Source organism: Paroedura picta, chromosome 6 (genome assembly GCF_049243985.1).
Source record: "Paroedura picta isolate Pp20150507F chromosome 6, Ppicta_v3.0, whole genome shotgun sequence".
Lineage (NCBI taxonomy): Eukaryota > Metazoa > Chordata > Lepidosauria > Squamata > Gekkonidae > Paroedura > Paroedura picta.
The window spans coordinates 95,581,603-95,602,115 of record NC_135374.1 but is presented as its reverse complement, the minus strand read 5'-3'; the positions used below and the strand labels follow the sequence as shown (position 1 = coordinate 95,602,115).

At 41.4% G+C, this 20,513-nt stretch overlaps 1 long non-coding RNA gene across 1 annotated transcript in view; it reads right to left on the bottom strand.

Moving 5' to 3' along the window:
* LOC143840739 (uncharacterized) overlaps positions 1–20,513 on the bottom strand; it is a 113,171-nt gene that overhangs the window by 12,214 nt on the left and 80,444 nt on the right. The window contains exons 7-9 of the long non-coding RNA XR_013232364.1: positions 12,631–12,753; positions 11,801–11,915; positions 8,124–8,328 (exon numbers count right to left, since the gene is read on the bottom strand). This is a non-coding gene — a long non-coding RNA (uncharacterized LOC143840739). The remainder of the gene's footprint in view (positions 1–8,123; positions 8,329–11,800; positions 11,916–12,630; positions 12,754–20,513) is intronic.

Here is a 20,513-nt window from a genome sequence, read left to right as displayed (position 1 = left end):
TTCAGCTCTGCCTCCTGTCCCACCATGCCGATCTCGCTCTTTTCCGCTGCTTCAGACAGACTAATGCTCTATCTCTATCTATCCCGCAAGTCTGTTGTGTGGATGGTGCCCCCCCCCCGGCCAAGCTTCTGGCCCTGCCACAACCCCTGTGAAAGGGTCGTTCAACCCCCAAAGGGCTCCCAACCCCCAGGTTGAGAACCACTGACCTAGAGTCTATGCACAGAGGAAGTTTGTGCATGGGTATTTCTGCCTGCTTGATCAAGAATATTCAGACAGCAGTGCTGCCTATCACAGGGAGGGAGTTGATGTGCTCTCTCTGTACTTGCATGTCATGCTTATAAGCCAGCATTTGTGCTTCAGCAGAGAGTGGGGCGAAAACATCTATACTCACTTCCCTCGTCTGTGCATGTTGACTGGGCACACAGAGGGGCATGTGCTGAGTGCTATTGTAGTAGATCTTTGAAGAGTCATGTGGTCTGCTCTGATTGACAGTGGCTTTCTGGGATCTCAGGCAGAAGGTTTTCACATTGCCTAGTTACTACCTGATCCATTTAAAAATGGACATGTCTGTGATTGAAGCTTGGACCCTCTGAAAGCAAAGCCAAGGTCATGGAGCCACGGGGACCTCTCATAAACGTGTGATTTCATTAAAACTAGTTATGCTTTTTGGATAATTTTCAATTGTACACCTATGATACATGTTGTACATTACTGAACTGAAATGTATTGTATCTTTTGACTTGCAGTGCCAATAGATATACTGGTCTCAAAGACCGCGAATGAATGAATGAATGAATGAATGAATGAATGAATGAATGAATGAATGAATACAAGTTGTTTTTTATACCCTGCTTTTCACTGAACAAAGGAGTCTCAAAGCAGCTTACAGTCGCCTTCCCTTCCTCTCCCCACAACAGCCACCCTGTGAGGTTGGTGGGGCTGAGAAAGCTCTGACAGGACTGCTCAGCCAGATCAGCACTATCCAGGCTGTGACAAGCCCAAGGTCACCCAGCTGGCTGCATGTAAAGAAGCAGGTAATCAAACCCGGCTCACCAGATTGGAAGCCGCTACTCTTAACCACTACACCATGCTGGCCATGGTTACTATAATTGTCTGAATGTAGATCATTGTATTTACTCTGGGGCTATCAAACCAGGATCTGAGATGATAATTATTAACCACAGTGAGTCTTGACTATGTTTTCACGGGATGTATGGACACAGGTATCTTGTGCAATGAGAATGGTTCTCTAGGGCTGGCCTTGAATATTCTCCATCTGCAGAGACACCAACATTTGTTAAGATAAACCAGGTTTTGAGTGATCAGCTCAGTTCAGGTCAATGATTTAATATACTTCAAAATGTATTGCTTTTAAAGTATGGTTCTACAGAACTATTTTCAGTTCTATCATTAAAAAACAAAACAAAACAAACATTAGTGACCCGAGCACAGCTTGTCGTTTTCTGCATGAACTGTTTTTTGGGTTTTTTTGTTTTTGTTTTTTAACGGGAATGATCTTGGTTGGGATGAAAATCACCACGCATCCCCTGAAAGGCAAGGGTAGGAGGACTGTCACAGCTGGAAAGCAGAGTTTGGTCTCACCATGTCACTGCACAAAGTACAGCACTTTCTTCCGCTCCATACAGTAAATGGCAACCATTTCACTGAAAGGGAAGAAGAAAGTGCTCTCCAGGAGACTTGTTTGGATTGGGGCTAACTCACTTCCTGTTGAGATGACTCTGGCCAGTGAAAAATCAAGGCCAAAGTAATCCCATGTCTGTATTTGCACAGTGCTATCTTGGCTCAGATTCTTGATCACCCTGGAGTGTGGCAGAATGCTCAGAACAAACATATATTATTTACAACTCCTTGCATTTCCTACTGAAACGCGCTTGCTGCTAAAAAAAATAAAATTAAGTTTCAGCATGCATTTAGGAAAGCTGTGGCCATGGTGCCTGATTGAAAAGAACAGATTCACTGAGAAATAAAGATCATCTGAATTTTTTGCTGCTTATTAAAAAGTTATCTAAGTCACTGTGACTTTAGCCTGAAAAACCCTTGTACTCTACACGCTTCCATGAAGACGATGTTTACAGCTTTGATCTGATTTGTTGCGCTGTTCAAGAAAAGCTCCTTCACCCATTCGACATTTATTTATATGAATGTAACTGTTGCGAGAACGTTCCTTTCCTCACACTGTAAGGCGGGATGAACCCCAAGCATATAGTAGAGGACACACACATCAAACACTTTAAAAATGTCATTCCTAAATAAAAGTCTAAGGGTAAAAGCTTAATGAGCAAACTGGTTTGCATCCCGACACAGAAAAAGTAACTTGTTGAGTGCTCATTGAGGTGGTGCGGTTGTATTTTGTACCTATTTAAATTATTTATATCCCACCTTAAACTTAAGGCAACTAACAAAACAAGAGCAACTTGGTGTAGTGGTTAGGAGTGCAGATGTCTAATCTGGTGAGCTGGGTTCGATTCTGCACTTCCCCACATGCAACCAGCTGGGTGACCTTGGGCTCGCCATGACACTGATAAGGCTGTTCTGATTGAGCAGTATTATCAGGGCTCTCTCAGCCTCACCCACCTCACAGGGTTTCTGTGGTGGGGAGAGGAAAGGGCAGGCGAATTTCAGCCACTTTGAGACTCCTTCAGGTAGAGAAAAGTGGCATATAAGAACCAACTCTTCTTCTTCAGTAATATCAGGGCTCTCTCAGCCCCACCTGCCTCACAGGGTGTCTGTTGTGGGGAAAGGAAAGGGAAGGTGACTGTAAGCCGCTTTGAGACTCCTTTGGGTAGAGAAAAGTGGCATATAAGAACCAATTTTCTTCTTCTTAAAAATCCATCCACAACAAGGGGTGTGGTAGTAACTTGAGCTCTCCTGGGATCACAACTGATCTGCGGGTGACCTGGATCAGTTCACCTGGAAGAAATGGCTGCTTGCAAGATAGACTCTTTGGCATTATATCCTGCTAAGAGCATTCCCCTCTCCCAGGCTCTGCTCCCCAAATTCCCAGGTATTTCCCAATCTAGAGCTGGTGACCCTATCCACAAAATAAAGACAACACACACACACACACACAAATACAAAGACAATCAGATCTGTTTTATCCTTTATCTGATCTCCTCTGAAGTAAAACTGTTTTTCACTCCTTTGTGAATCAAGAAAGTGAAAGGACCCAGAATAGCTTTGGGAAGCTCTTCTGAACGGAAAAGGCCACAGCCTGAACTGCCGCCAGATAGACTCTCTTGAGAGAGAAGACCCCCACAGGGAAATGACTGTCTGAAGAGAGCAGCAGCAGTGAGGAAATATGCAGATGAAAAAGACACCTAAAAAAAAACAAACCCTTGACCCAGAAAAATAGATATAAGGGAGAAGGGATTTGGTCTAGCACAGGGGTAGTCAAACTGCGGCCCTCCAGATGTCCATGGACCACAATTCCCAGGAGCCCCTGCCAGCATTCGCTGGCAGGGGCTTCTGGGAATTGTGGTCCATGGACATCTGGAGGGCCGCAGTTTGACTACCCCTGGTCTAGCATTTTCCTTTATATTTAGTGTTCTGTGCCAATGACCGAGCAGTAGTATCAGGGCTCTTTCAGCCTCATCTACCTCACAGGTTGTATGTTGTGGGGAGAGGAAGGGGAGGGCGAATGTCAGCTGCTTTGAGACTCCTTTCGGTAGAGAAAAAGCGGCATATAAGAATTCAATTTGTTGTGCAAAGGAGAATTCAATCATTTGACTCCCTACTTGTGCTCTGAGGTGGCACAGCTCAAGCAGCTTTCTCAGAGAGAACTAGACCATAATAAAGCCATGGTCTTCTTTATACCCAACATCACTGTGTTGCATCTTATTCCAGCCCAAAATGTCCTCCTGCAAGTCAGTGGTCAAGCATTCCGCTAACAGTCATGGAGAATACAGTCTTCTTTATGGGTCCCATCTTTGTCCTGCCATCTAGTACCAAGAAATGGATCATACTAGAGGAAAAGGGAGGGACTGTGCAGATGTGAATGGAGTCCATTTTCGTTGCTTGTATATGAGTGATCAAGTTAATACTAGTCTCTGCTATACTCGAGATGCTCCAACAATATGCCTCAATACATATACTTCTATGTTCTTCTCATATAAGTAATTATTTAGCTCAAGTGCATCTAGTCAAGGTTATGGTCTTCCCAGTTGCAATGTATGGCTGTGAAAGTTGGACCATAAGGAAGGCCAAGCGTCAAAGAATTGAGGCTTTTGAACTCTGGTGCTGGAGAAGACTCTTGTGAATCCCTTGGACTGCAAGGCGAACAAACCGGTCAGTCCTAGAGGAGATCAGCCCTGACTGCTCCTTAGAAGGCCAGATCCTGAAGATGAAACTCAAATACTTTGGCCACCTCATGAGAAGGAAGGACTTCCTGGAGAAGAGCCTAATGCTGGGAGCGATTGAGGGCAAAAGAAGAAGGGGATAACAGAGAATGAGGTGGCTGGATGGACTCACTGAAGTAGTGGGTGTGAACTTAAATGGACTCCGGGGAATGGTAGAGGACAGGAAGGCCTGGAGGATCATTGTCCATGGGGTCGTGATGGGCTGGACACGACTTCGCACCTAACAACAACAAGGAACTAAAACACTGTGCTTTGGAGCAATACTGCATTGGGGAAAGCATCTTAACCCAATGTTTCTCTTGGCTAAGATTAAGTGTAATAATGTTCCTTGTAACACACGAGCCTCTTATCTAACCCTCCTCTGCCTGTTCCACCACAGACATTTTGGTATTTCATAATCAAAGGCGCCATGTATGAAACCAAGCGTTTCCATCATGCTCACATTGGCACTATGGAGGAGTAAATATGACATGTGCACTTTAGTTAAAAGAGCTAAGGACTATCTCGGAAAAAAAAAAGTTGACTTTCTTTAAACCATCTGAATTGGTCGATAAAGTTCCCCATGAAAGTTTAAATTGATGGCCAATTACCTTCCTTTGAGATATTTCTCAGATGATCAGAAAATAACTCTCAGACTTCAGTGTCTAAAGAAAATCCACTCACTCAGACAGGTACTTATGTTTTCATTCAAGCCATTACACTGCAGTAAAATTGGAAGTAATCACATTTTTGACAGCTCTCTTTATTTGTTCAGTGAATTCTTCATCCCTGCTAGAAGAATTAGGCACACTTGAGGCCTACTCCTGAAACAATTAGCTTTGGAAACTTCAAGGTGAACATCATAAGGAAACTACAGGGGGCCCATAAGATTTCTTGTATAAATTTAGGGTGCAAATTTAAGATCACCTAATGTAGATGAGTAATCCTTTAACATCCTTTGACCAATCAATATAATTGATTTCCCAATTGGTTTCTTAGCTCTTCTCTCCTTTCATTAGCAGGTCTGTGAGTCAACAACTAAAAAGAATGTTATACCATTTGGATCTAATCTTAGAGGGTCATGAAAATGAAAACAAAAAAGTTTCCTGTTTGTTTCTTTAAACTGCTTTTATGCTTCCTCTTCCAAACTGAGGTAACTCAGGATTCTTTTTTTTTTTTTTTTTTTAATAAGATTTTTATTTTTGTTTTCCAAGATTAAAGATAATAAAGTACAGGCAATCTACATTGTTAATACAGAAAAAGAAAGGTTATGCTCTTCATTTGATACATTTAGTCCCCCGTTTCAATCCCCTTTTGTAATATTTAAAGATAATACAATGCAAATAATCTACATTATTGATACAGAAAGAAAAAGATTATGTTCTTCGATTGATACACTTGATACCCCGTTTCAATCCCCTTTTGACTTATTTTCTTAGGTAGATCAGATAAGAGCCCCATTGTTCTTGAAAAGCCTCTTCTCTTCATTTAAATTATAAGACTCCACATGGCTACAATATTATAGACTTTTACCCAAAGCTTATAAAGTTTTTCACCTTTCCACCACATTTAAAAAGAGAAGTTTCAACATTTGTTTGCATAGTTTTTAACACTTTTAACAATCATAAACAATTTGTACTTAACGTGGTCTCAGAGCCATCCTCATTTCCACTAGGGAAAAGAAAACAAAAGAATAAAAGCCTACTTAATTGTATGGAAAAAGAAATATATATATATGTATAGGTTGTTAAGGTTGTAAGCTATATAAGTGTACAGTATTAAATACAAAAAATGATTAGATAGAGTCTTCATTAGTTTGTAAAATAAGGTCTTCGTTAGTTACATTTACACCTCCTCAGTTAGCTGCCTCCTGTTAGTTATGCTTTAAGTTTAAGCTGAGAGTCACTACAGAGATATGTTAATTCAAATTCAGCTTGCCTATATGGCTACTGAAGAAAGCAGGAGGAGGCTTAAGGGGGTCTCATATCGAGGCCTGCCGCATCTTGTTGTTCCCACTGACCCATGTTCGAGTGGAGTTGTAGTCTTTCCCTCGGTGTATACATCGGTGAATCTTGAAACAGTTGTACCTCCTGGGCTCCAATATCAGTACAGTTTTTTTTCCAAGAAGCTCCTTTCAGTCGATTACTTTCACAGCAGATCCATATATCTTTTGATTGGTTCTTGTATACTGTTGTTTTGGAGTGGCTGTATGTCTTCTTGGGTAGGGAGTCCTTATCTAGGCTGCAAAGCTCCAGCATCCCCTTTTCCATCTCCATAATTTCCAATTTCTCTTCTACTGGTAATTTTCCACCTTGTTTAGAGCTATCATCAGCCACTGTTATTGATTCATCATTCCTGTTGGAGACTTCTTCCTTGCCGCCCTTGAGCTCCTTGAGCATATCTTCACCTTGTTTAGAGCTGTCATCAGCCACTGTTATTGATTTATCATTCCTGTTAGAGACTTCTTCCTTACCACCCTTGAACTCCTTGAGCATATCTTTAAGCAAGCCATCTATATGTGCTTTCAGGTCTTCTGTCTGTAGTTCCAGTAGATAAGCAAATCTCTTTAGCATGGACATTTTGTAGGCAATTTTGCATATAACCAGTAGAGGTCCTACGGTGTCCAAACGAAGAGCAACAGTCTGTTTTGGTATTACAGTAATGTCTCACCAGCTGTCGTCCGTCGCTTTAATGACCTGTTGAAGCTTTTCCGAGCCAGTTCTCGTTCTGGCAAGCAGCTCTCGCGAGATTCTTGTATCTATTTTTTCAATCTCCGATTTATAAGCAGTGGCGAGGGGATATTCTGGCTACCTTAACTCCTTTCTTTACCTTCTCTCACATATCTTTCTGTATCTCTAGCTTGCTTAAGTTAAAGAAAGCAGCTTTGCACGCCAAGAGTTTGTTCCAGAAGAGAAGGTGCCGAGGGAAACCCCCACTCACTGTTTGTAGGCTTGATCTGATGTCTGCCAGTTGTTTTCACTCCGGAGTTGTAATGAGTCAAAAGTCTTGCAAGGAGGAATCCAATTAGCTTTGAAGATTAGAGTAAGAGCTGTGTAGATTGCAGAGTTGTAAGGAAAGATGAAAGTTTTAAAATGGCGAACGGCACTTACTGGACCCTGTGCACACTGAGCTTGCGTTCCAGGGAATATTAATTTCCCTGCGGAACAGAGAGGCCCCAGAGATTCACAAGGAATTCCTGAGTTGATGGTAGGTGGATTTGCGTATCCAAAACCCGATTCTGTCAATCACAGCAGCGATTGACCCTCAGTGGAACAGGAGCTCGAAGTATTCAAGCTATCTAAGTGCCATAGCTCCGCCCTCTGTAACTCAGGATTCTGATCCATTTTTTTTTCAATCAGATGTGACAGAGTTTATCCAATCTTCCTCCAAGGAGATAATCCAGTTTGCCTCCACAACAACCGGGAGAGATAGGTTAGGTTAGGAGACTATGTCTGGCCAAAGTCACCCAATCAGTAGCATGGCTGAGTAAACCTGGATCTCTGAGGTCTTAATATGATATGCAAAATCACTATATCATATACAAACTACTACATCACATACTGGCTCTCCCAGGTTTTTTAATCAACTAACTGCTGTGCTGTACAGATGCTTTGAACCCTGGAAATAAACAGTGCTGGGGAACACACAGCAAAAGTGAGTGTTTAACCTTTCCTTTCATGCTGCTTCTGCCACTATAAATTGATCTCAAGTCTGAAATTATCTCCATGATGAAAGAAATACACAAGGAAAAAACCAAACATTTGCTACCTTTGTGATTCTGTATGGGTCTCATTTCCAAGAGGATTCTGATTGTCTTCAGATTGCTCTTAACATTGGTCCCAGTTAAAGAAAATCTCTCTTTTCCATGTCTTCTCTCCCCTGATGTAGGCACTCTTTTCTGATGCTTCTATGAATACATATTTCATTCAAGCCTTTTTTTTTGGGGGGGGGGGCATGGATTCAGTTGGAAAACCTGAAATCAGGAAGCAGCGAGCAATTAGGAAGCAGGACATGCCCAAAAATGTTTTGCAAAGGTTATAATAGCCTGGAGGTGGTTGAGATTGTTTGCAGCAAGTTATCAGTCATACCCCAGGTGCATCATGGCATTACCACTGGATGCAGCTGCCCAGGTTGTTTTCATATCAGTCAAAAAGCAACCTGATCTCAAGCCTGTAACCTTCTAGATGACATAGAAACAATTCAGGTCAACCACAGCCAGTGGGGGATAAGAGAATGAAACACTGAACTGCCCTAAAGCTAACAGTGTTGAGCAGATGGATGGAGTGGACTTAACTGAAGATTGTGATTAAAAAAAAATGCTTGAAAGTGCAATTAAAAACCCTCCAACTTTACACGGTTGAGAGCATGGATAACCTTGCTTACTGTCTCTTGCTTGTTCCCACAGTAGCAATGTCATTGTACACAAAGTTACGCCTAACTCCATTGAAGCCAATGGTATTAAAATAGTCACTGATTTGAACAGACACCATTGTACATTGCTGAAGGTGCTGCCTTAACTGCTTCCATAGTTTCTCCTGCATTGGCTTCTCTCTTGCCCCACTTTACAGCCAAGACCTCGGCCTCCTCTGCTGGTGGCCTCGGCACATTTTCTGGTGTGCTCCCTGGGGCGGGGCTACGGATATCATGTCCGTACTCATTTCTGTCCCAGGGGGTGCGCCAGACAATGTGTTCCACATCAAGAAGATAAAATAAAATCGCCCTTGCAAACATCTAACCACCTTTTACAGTTCATAAATGCTTGCAAAAATATGTTTCTTAAAAAGGAGAAGGCTACTTCTGCAGCTCAGCTGTTTCTGATTTAAACAGCTAAGCACTTGGAAGCAGCCTCCTCTCACCATTCGGCTATTTTGGCAGTTATTGCTGTTTGGGCAGCTTTTGCAGTGAGGAGAAAGCAGGGGTTTAAACCATCTCCATGAACCTCCATGAACTGCCTTAAAAGTTTGTGGAGGTTCATAGGTTGCAGTTCACAAACCATGAACTGGCCAAAATTCATCACAAATGAAGGTTCATGAGTTGATCCAGATGAATCCCTAGTTAAGGGCCTTAGGAAGGAATAATTTAGCTTAAGATGACATTATTATGCTCTTCCAGCCCCCTTCTTCCCATCTGTAAAGTGGAAAGATTCATGAAACCTCCACCTACAAACACGCACATCCTGGATTGCTCTTAGTATGTAAAAAATTATTTGCAATCTGTTCAGCTGAAGAGCTACATAAAGAATCCATAGGAAGGGGAACAAAATAAGCAAATGCTCACTATTTAAGATGAATTGTGTGGGAAGATAGCAGTTAGTGCTCCAAAATATAACTGCTTTTTGAGTTGCCAGACATTACTCGAGTTGACAACGGGAGGCTGAATATGTTTGACTCAGTTCCATCTGTTTTATGCCCGTCAAGAGATGCAAACAACAGTATGGCTCCCTTAACTGCACAATTTGTTTGGCATGGAATGTAGGCCATAAATAGTATAAATTCATCTTAACACGCATAACCAGATCTGTGTTATGCACAAGAGGAGACCTCCCACTGTCCGTTTTGTGCCTTCCTAAGCAGAAGCATCACGCAGGCAGGTGTTTTGCAGAAACGTTCTCAGCCCCAGCAGCTGATCAAAATGAAGCTGCAGGTGGACGAGGCAAACAGAGTTAAGTTCCAGAAAGGATGAGAAGGCAGGTCAGGAGGATGAGAAGGTGTCAGTACTCCCAAGGAGGAACTAGGAAAAACTCACAGAGCAGCAAGCAAAGCAGGGAGACATAAAGGCCCATTATGCACGGCCGCCAAAACGGCGATTTCGGGTCACATGGAAAACGAGGAGGGGGAAGAAGTGAAGCAAACCACTTTGTATGCAATGGCGGCAAAACCCAGAGTATGCATGCGGTGACCCTGGCGCCGCTTCTGGTTGTGCCTGGTCACCCGGAAGCTGCGCTTTCTTCCGTGTTTCGCTAACGCGGCTTTTTCGGCAGCATGCACTGAATCTGCGGCCGGTTGCAGCCGGCACCGTGCGTTATCGGTGATATTAGCTGCCGCCATTCCACCCAAAATGTGCGCTATTCCCCCCGTGCATAATGGGCCAAAGGCAAGGCAGCGAGTTTCTACAGTTTCTGCTGTAGGTGACCTAGCCCAGATCTTGCAAGGCTTCTTACACATTCCCGTAGACAGCCATATTGTGAACAATACTGATGTCCTCATATTTTCCTCTAAGATCACCATGAACCTGCATTGTCTTCACTTATCAACTCATCTCCTGTTCATTTTTCAAGCATATTTTAGGCCTATAGTGCCAGCAAACTGAATTTTCCAGCAGAACTGTCTCTTTTCTTACACATTCTCACCATCTTTGCCCATTCACATCAAGCCTTTTTTTCAATTTCAATTGCTTGAATTAGTTTTATGATTTAGCATGATCATACCAATTTATGTTCATCATCATCCTATCCTCCATATGTCTGGGAGAAATTAAAGCACTAAAGAGTTTTCTCCTTTACCATCATTTTCTAAGAGCTAGCCTTCTAAGAGCTAGGCTGCAGTAGCTGCATAAATCATTGTGGTTTTCTGATCCCTGCCATTTCAACCTCCAAGTTCCCATTTTGATTTTCCTTCTCACTTGAGCAGAATGAGGCTCTGAATTCAGAACTTCCCCATGTAAAATGTATACTTTTGCCAATGTATACTGTGCACCAATAAATCCGCATGATATGTTATTCATTTATAACACACTTTTCTTACTGAGACTCAAGGCAGTTCAGACTCACTGAGATGTCATGCACAGATCATCCCTATCAATTGCATACATAAACATCTGTAACATAAATAAACTCTGACTGGGATGGTAGGAAGAGTTGGGACTTATCACCTAACTAATTGGCCATCTGTCCAACAAACGGCCAATCAGGTAGGATGTCCCACCTCTGACCGCATCCCTCTCCAACTTCTATGTGGAAGAAGTGCCAGCCCATGGTAAGCCAGGCAGCTGAGAGGGAGGGAAGAGGGTCTGGGCCTGTGGGCCTGGGGGGGGGGGGGAGGCAGCTCACGCCAGCACTTCCCCTGGCCTGAGCAGCCCTGGCTGTGGCCTCACCAAGCTTAGGCAAGGCTGCCCAGGGGGGTGGAGGGAAGGCTAGTGCCTGTTGTATTTCTTTTTTTTTTACAACAGGCTTTTGTGCTAGTACTAAATAGTGTATCAATTCACATATGCAAGCAGGTCTGCAAAAGTAACAGTAAAAGGGGAAAAAATGAAAAAAATACTAATGAGCCTTAAAAGAAAAGAAAAATGGCAGTTATTCTGTCTCCAAAGATCACTTGATAAGGTAGATCTTAAACAAAGTTCAGTTTTGTGAACAAGAAATGGCTATCATATAGTATTTACAGCCACATGTAAAAATTACATCTATACTATGTAGTTGACCCACAATTAACGTATATTGGACTTACTCATTAGAGCGTCAAGAAAAAGCTGGATGAGTATAAGAACATTTTGAAAACGGCAGATCTTTTCAGTTCCAGAAGACTTCTTGTTCAAAAGACATCTATCCTTAGGGTTGTCTTCCTAAAAAACAAAAAAAAAACAAAACACAGTTCCCTGATTGCTTTCTATCATGGATTGTGTTTGCATTCAATGTGAATAGAAATGTTGCATGTTGAAGCAGTGAGAACACATGCAAATGAGTACCCATTTGCCAATTCATTAGGAACAATGGGAATATTAAGGTTCAGACCAGACCACAATTCATATGAGGCTGTGTCTAACCCAGGCTGCAGGTATTCCGTAATGTGTGAAAAGGCCATTTAAGGCCTACAGTTTTAAAATGTCTTAAAGAAAGCTGGGGAGAATTTGATAAAGGCCACAGTGCTAGGGGGGAAAGAAAGGATTAACTCATTTCCCCTGCACCATTTCCCTCATGCACACTGCTTTCCAAATTAAAAAAAAATTAAGACATCGTGTATCAGCTGTGCATCAACTGTGTACCAACTGTGTACCTTGCATAACTGCTATAAACTCTTTAGGTGGATGTAGAAAATCTGCCTTAATCCACATCTACAATATGGGGAGATAATACTGACCTATCTTAAATAGTGGCCATAAATATTGAAAAAGGTTAATGTATACCCCTTACTTTGAACAAAGTGCAAAGTATAGTGTTTTTGACAATTTGTACAATACTTATTTATGCTATGGATAAAAACAGTAAAGAAAAAAACAAAATACAATAAAATTCCACTCTAACCCCCCTGAACACACATACACACACGCCAACCCTCACAAGTCCAATCCTATTTTTCACCCCAAAGTTGCCATCTCCAGGTTGTTGTTCCAGTTGGGCATCTGTGTCCCTGCAAAGTTCCATACTTTCTCATCTCTGAAATATGTTACACAATTGATGCTGCTGTATCGGACAAAAAGAAAACACAAACAGAAGATTATTCCCAGGAAACAATTATCCAAAAGAGCATGTTCAAACTCTAGGCTCCTCAAGAGTCCACAATTTACAAACATAGGGTCCTTCCTTACAAAAGACAAATATTGTAAATTATTTATTGTATGAGATATGTGTAATGTAGCCAGGAGATCCTGTCTGGCTGCCAGGCAAGAGACAGTTCGGGGAGGCTTCTCATTGCTTGCCCCCATGTCATGACCCTGTATTTCTTGAAGGTTACCCTTCCAAGTGGTAGCCAAGATTGACCCTGCTTACCTTCTGATATCTGGGTGCTTTCTGCATTCACAGTTTATTTTTGATTCTTACTGAATTGAAGCGATATCTTTTTAGAAGAAGAAGAGTTGGTTCTTATATGCCACTTAGGAGTCTCAAAGATCTTCCACCAGGTTTACGGTTGAGGCCAGTTCGGACAAATAAACACACAATAGTGGGCCTCCCTGGCTGGAACCCAACAGCTCTTTGCTTACCCCAACGAGAAGAACCATGGGGACATCACTAATTGTTTGCTTGATTGGCTTAATTATTTATCGATTTAAATTGCTTTAATGATTCTAATTGCCTTGCGTTTTAACAATGTTGGAAACTGCTGTGTGTCTTAAGTTTTTCCACACATAGAAGTATTTTTAAATTTTATTTTTAGAAAGCTCATGTTTTTAAAAGGGCCCGTTTAAAAAAAAAAACCATGAACTTTGCATTAATTCCCATTTTATTTATTGGGACTTACTCCCAGGGAAGGGTTCTTAGAATTATAGCCACAGACTTTTTTCCATAGTAAAAAATGTAAAGCCATTACAAATTGATGTTAGTTCAGAAAGCTAAAATCAGAGACAGGCAATTATCATTTGCAGTCTGTGTCTTATACCACCTACTGGATTAATTGAACAAATGTATGTGAATGATGTGCGCATTCCTTGCATGTAAGCTGCAGAAGAGCCGATTATCAAAGGGTGTAGACTGGCAGCATTCCAGTGAATCTTAGGGAGATGTGGCATTTTAAACGATATTCAAGATAACCTTGCCAATTTTTATCATTCTTCCAAAAGATAATTTTCCTTTAAAGAACATAGTGGAGTAGATTTGTTTCCCCCACAGATTTTAATTGAACATATCAAAGTGCAGAGTTGTAGCTCATTACATGCTTGACTCACAGGTTTTAAAATGAGTCCCCTTTTCAATCTCTACGTGTTCTCTTCTTATTAACTAAACACTTGTTAAATTTACATCGGCTCCTGAAAGTATTTTTTTCTAAAGAAAAGAGAATGGAGTACCTGTCCAACACATGGAAAGAAAGGAAAAGGTGACATGAGTGATATTTAAAGGAGCAGTAGGGAGGAAATAACACTGAATAACAACAGGTTGGCTCTTGAGTTGGCGGGCACAACAGCAATAGGACTAGAAGAAAAGAACTTCCACTAGTTCAGGTGGACTACCAATTACCAGTATAATGGTAACAGAAGAAGAAGAAGAAGAAGAAGAAGAAGAAGAAGAAGAAGAAGAAGAAGAAGAGGAAAGAAAGAAAGAAAGAAAGAGAGAGAGAGAGAGAGAGAGAGAGAGAGAGAGAAAAGAGTTGGTTCTTATGTGCCACTTTTGTCTACCCGAAGGAGGCTCAAAGCAGCTTACTGTCGCCTTCCCTTTCCTCTCCCCACAACAGACACCCTGTGAGTCTGATTCTGAAATGTGGAATGTCGAGAGCAATTAACTGAGACCATGTCATTGTGCTCCATCCACCTCTTCTCGGGCATCTTTACAGCATCTTCTTCTTTGATGCTGGGCGATTCCTAACAGTCCCCTAGAAGGGCCATATGTCCTCTTCATTTTATTTGGAATAATAGAATTGAATAGTAGATTTTTAATGTAATTTAGTGTAATATAGTGAATAATAGAATGTAATATAATTTGGAATGGGAGATTGAAATATATTCCTCTGGCTTGGGGACAGGGAATATAACTACACAGCCAAATCACCCCCATGTTGAAGAGGATACATTTCTAGAGCATCTTCCTCTTTGAAGTGAGGTTATGGGCTGTGCAAAGTCATCTCCCCTATTCCCCAGACCAGAAAAGGACATTAATTTTCCATTCCAAATATCGTTCCATTATACTTCCATTACAGTCCACTATTCAAATCTATTATTCCAAATAAGAGATAAAATAAAATAAAGAGGACCTATGGCCCTTTTGGGGATTGTTGAAAATACAGATGCAAGGGGCTGAATCACTCCAAAGAGGAAGTTGTTGTAGAGATGCCTCCATGCTCCAAAGGCGATGGGTGGAGCATAAGGGCAGAGCCAATTGCTCTCAGCATCTCACAATTAAAGATATGTCTGAACATAACTCTCCCATTTTGATATATTTATTTCCTTTACTATGTTTTCCACTGGAAGTTTGTTATCCATGTCTGGTTGTGGCATCTGTATGTTAATTTATTGCTCAAACTTTAAGTATGTTCTGGTAACTCCCATTTCAATGTATCTGAGGAAATGTGCATGAACACAAAAGCTTATACTTCAAATAAAACTTCCTTGGTCTTAAAGATGCTCCTGGACTCAAACGTTGTTCTGCTGCTTCAGACCAAGACCACCTGAATCTATTCTCAAAGGTAGGTGTCTCATTTCGAGCTTATGCTCATCACTTACCATACATTAACCTTAAAGAAATATTTCTTGTTATTAATGTGAAATTTGTATCCATGGAAATCCTAAAATACTGTAATTTTTCTTTCTCAAGTCTTTGGTTTTAATTCAACCCAAAGGGACAGAAAGGCTCAGTTTTAGAACTCAGAAGATCTAAACTGTTGAATGTATCCCATACCTGCTAATAATGTTTTTCATAGAAGCATAAAATCATAGAGTTGGAAGGGACCTCCTGGATCATCTAGTCCAACCCCCTGCACTATGCAGGACACTCACAACCCTATCGCTCATCCACTGTCACCTGCCACCCCCTTGAGCCTTCACAGAATCATCCTCTCTGTCAGATGGCTATCTAGCCTCTGTTTTAAAATTTCCATTTTTTTTTTGCGTATCAATAGTCAATGGGCTTAGAATGGAATGACTTTTCTACATCTTAAGTCAATGGGCTTAGAATGGTGCAACTCTGTTTAAGGTTTTAATTTTTTATGCATTTATTATTAAATTTCTATACCACCCTTATCAAGATAGCTCTATCAAAGAATACTGTAATGCTAACCTCCAGCTAACAGTAGCGATGCTCACATGTTCTCCCATCAGTTCTATCCCTAAACACGTTTTAAGAAGATACTGGAGTGGGTATTCACTTCCCTTTCTTTCACGCATATAAAGTGAAGTTCATAGGCCAACAACAGTTCAAGAGTTCTACTACTGCAAACTTGCTTCCCTTTGCCCTTAACTGTCTTCTACTTCTTGTAAGATGACAAGAGAAAAACATCAGTCTTGCTTTAAGATTTGCATGGGAGACTAATGTAAACACACATTAAAAAAATTAGACAGTGCTTTAGGAAGGGAAGTCTCTGAAGACTTATTAAAATTCTGTCTTCCTTGTCTTTACCAAGGACTCACATTCAACGGTATTGATTTCAACCAGGGTGAAATGAGCCCTATTCAGAAGTGGAAATCTTAAATTCCCAGGACACAAAGGGACAAAAGGGTCAGTTTTCCCCCTCTGAACTCTGTGCATGTCATCGATTTCCCAGAAAGTTAGCAAGCATGAAAATGAAGCTCACACTGGTAGTCTGTGGATTAAATATAAGTTAGCCACTACTAAAAGGTAAACATTTATTGGAATAACTCTATGCAGCACTCTAAGGACAGAACTCTAAGGAGCAGGAATTAGCATTTCATTTTTAAAAGTGCTTGTCTTTTATCCGATTCTGCCTCTTAAAGTGAATGAAATAAAAGTTCTAGTGTTGGGAGCAGAAAACATTTCTATGACTATGGCAAAAATCCAACATTCAGACATGGATGGAATCCACTTTATAGGTCAGAAAGAAAGAGAGAAAGAAAGAAAGAAAGAAAGAAAGAAAGAAAGAAAGAAAGAAAGAAAGAAAGAAAGGTCTTTTTTAGCACTCTAGATGTCTTATCGGGGAAGAATCTAGCTTGGCTGTGAGAGAGTGACTGACAGACACACTTATATTTGAAGGTTTGAACAGAGGCCATTCAGTATCTCATAAAAGGTTTTTCCCTCAGACAGTCCAGTCATTTATTTGTCCAGAAAGCTGCATGCCAGGCTCACAGGGTCAGGAGTTGTGAAGACATTCCATTGTCTACAGCCAATGAGGCTCTTCTTTTGTACGGAGATGTGATATTTACCCAAGGCAAGATGGTAATTGTTACATAAAATATCACTCCTGCCACAGAAACAGGGCCACTGGTGTTTTAATGAGCTGAAGTCATGTCAAAGAGAAGCAATTTGATGTCCTGTTATGGATTTTGCTAAGTGCCCCTTGGTATTTGCTTTAGCTCCACGAGAGCGATCTTTTAAGCAAAACTCAAGCACGGGACCACTACCACAGTCATTCACTTGAGCTCATTATATACATTCCCGTACAACTCACAACGTTTATCAGTGATGAAACATCTCCTCAAAGTGCTGTTTCCAAGTCCCAGTGTAGCACATTAGGGATATTTAATTGTGAAACAATGGCCTTATATTTGAAAATTATACCTTAAGATCTGTCAGAAAAGCACTCTTGAGTGTGATTCACACAGGACTCTGCCACACTGAAGTCTTATCATCCTGTTTAAACTGTGTGTAGAACGGTACCTGCTAGATGTCAGAGAGGGGAAAAAAATGACAAGTAGTTCAGCAGTGGAATCGGCTGCCTAAGGAGGTGGTGAACCCGAGCCCGAGACTTTTCCTCTGTAATCCCAGAGTGGCCATTAGGTGTCACTAGTGAGCACATAGCTACAGTTTAGCAGTTTAACAACTTTACAACAACAACCTTTCAGTCAGAGTTGACTTCACCAAATTACTTGCGGATCACAGTTCCAACAAAAGGTTTGTAAAAGGTAGCTGACCCTTGTTATAAAATAATCAAACGGGATTTTGCTGTCTGGATGCAAGTCTGCTTTAAAGAATTTGGGCCATTGATTGTACTCATGTGGGAAACAGGGAGCAGTGTTAGGGAGACAAGGCAGCAAGAGAAAGCAAGACTACAATTTATAGCTGCTTGTCTTGGAAGTCCAGTGGAGAGGAGTGTCCCATGCCAAAGGAGGGGTCTAAATGGCTTGACATCAAGTAAAGGCAAATGCTGAAAAAGCAGGACTGTGGGTAGTAATATCAACCAAAAAATATCACAAGGGATTAGGCTTAGGATAGGCAAAGAATTCTACCCTCAGTTTTGGTTTTGCTGGTATCAGAGGAGCCATTATATTTTACAGTAGAATAGAGCAGAATACTTTCTGTACTGCCCCGCCCCATATGGGCTCAGGTGGGTTCACTAACTTGTCACTTTCTTCCATTCCTCTCTCAGCAACATCACTTCTCATTCTTCTTGGCCAGAATGAAGAGCTTGGTCATGACCTTTCAGGGAAAACCTTGCATTGGCTAGGTAAGAAAAACAAAACAAAACAACTGATAGCAGATTTAGTAGAGCATGCAATTGGAAGAGACACAAATAAATAAAATAGAAGACCAAGAGGGAAGTGCGAGGACAAAAAATAGATGTCATCGTCCTCTCGAGAAGGACTAATTTGCTACAGTACAGTGCAAGATTTCGGGAGTCAGAAAGCACATGGATAGTTCAGCTGGCCTAGGTATGTAGCAGAAAAGGAGGGCAAGATGTAGCAAATACATCAGGGATGCATTTGATTTGAGAATGTAATTCATTGTGATGTTTCTATCACCTTTCATTCATCACTGAAGGAACACCATGGCTTGAGCGCATGAGGTTGCATAAAGAAATGTCCAGGCTCAAAACCGACTGATTTTTGGATACAGTCTTGTGAGAAAGAGCTCTTAATAGTAGTGGAGCTTAATTGTACCTCAATGAAGTCAAGGTTTCATTTTCACACTCTTCAAAGTGTTTGCTAGCATTGAAGATCTGTCTACTAAAGCACTGGTGTCGCTGTCTACATCATTGCACTGTTAAGACCAGCAGCCACAAATGGTGTGCAAAATACAAGAAAATGCCCAGAAGGACTAAGAATTTTCACAAGAGACACCACTTCAGAGGCTCTTTTCCTACCATGATTGTTTTAGTACCACTAAAACAGTGGTTTTCAACCTTCCTAATGCCGTGACGCTTTAATACAGTTCCCCATGTAGTGGTGACCCCCAGCCATAAAATTATGCAAGGGTTCTTTCACAGAAATTAAACCCAAACTGACCAATGGCGTGAAGATCCATTGTTCATGATTGTATATAAATTGGTTTTTTTTCTCAGTTCAGTTCTGCCTCTTGTCCCACCATGCCGATCTCGCTCTTTTCCGCTGCTCCAGATAGACGAATGCTGTATCTCGATCTACCCCGCAAGGCTGTTGTGTGGATGGCACTCCCCAGCCAAGCTGCTTTCCCTGCCGCGACCCCTGTGAAAGGGTTGTTTGACCCCAAAGGGGGTCCTGACCCCCAGGTTGAGAACCACTGCACTAAAATATTGTTCCTTTCACTATCAGTTGGAAGTCAGTTTTAAACTTCTGAAACCTGTCTCAGCATTTTTGAAAAATCAGCTGTGCCACATGATGAGGAAGAAAAAAAGAGCTGGGGGGGGGGGTTGGACCCCACTTTTTACTACCTGAAGGAGTCTCAAAGTGGCTTGCCATAGACTAACCTTCCTCTCCCTACAACAGACACCCTCAGTGTGCTTTTGCAGCTGGATTTTCTTGTGCAGAACAGGGAAATTTATTTCTAAAGTGCATTGAAAGTGCATTATCCAACATGTGTGGAATAGGCCCTGGGAGGTAGGTGAGTCTGAGAGAGCTCTGAGAGAACTGTGACTAGCCCAAGGTCACCCAGCTGTGGTAGAGTAGGGAATCAGATTACAGGTCACTACTCTTAACCACTATACCAAACCGGCTTCCTTCAGTAGTTGTGAATTTGCTGCATTTTGCAGGGGGTTGGATTAGATGACCCTGGAGGTTCCTTACAACTCTATGATTCTATGAGTAGGAGAAAAAAAACTAATCAACAAAGAAAGGGGTAAGTTCTAGTTCTAAACATTTCTGGAGACAGGAACTGTACCCTACCCTTCCCATACCTTATTCCATCCCAGCCGCCTGCCCCCAACCCAGGTGATTTCTGGTAATGGAGCTTTTCCATGAGAAAAATGATTAAAACACCAAAACACCAATACAGATACTGCCTAAGAATGCTGTGGGAGGGGCAAAACATGAAACATCTCCCATGAAGCCTCTAATTTCTCTGAATGTGAGAAATTTAACTGCATATTAAGCAAGACTGGTCACTTTTGGCTGCCTGAAATACAAGAGGTAAAACTCCACTGTGAGATGGGCATAATTTCCAAAAATTTCATCCTGCACACAGGAAGTTAATTAAAAAACGAAAAGTCACCATTATGATATGTTCCCTGTCGAAACCCACAGAAACAAAGAAGGAACAAGATCTGGCATAATAGCTGTAGCAAGCCATAGCAAAGAAAACGAATTCAAGTAATGGAAGAAAAACCAATAAAAATGATTAGAAAACCCAAACCATTACACTACAAAGCTCTCCTTCCCCGTCATTATCACCATCATTAGTATAAATGGCATGTTGCTTAATTATTGCTTGAT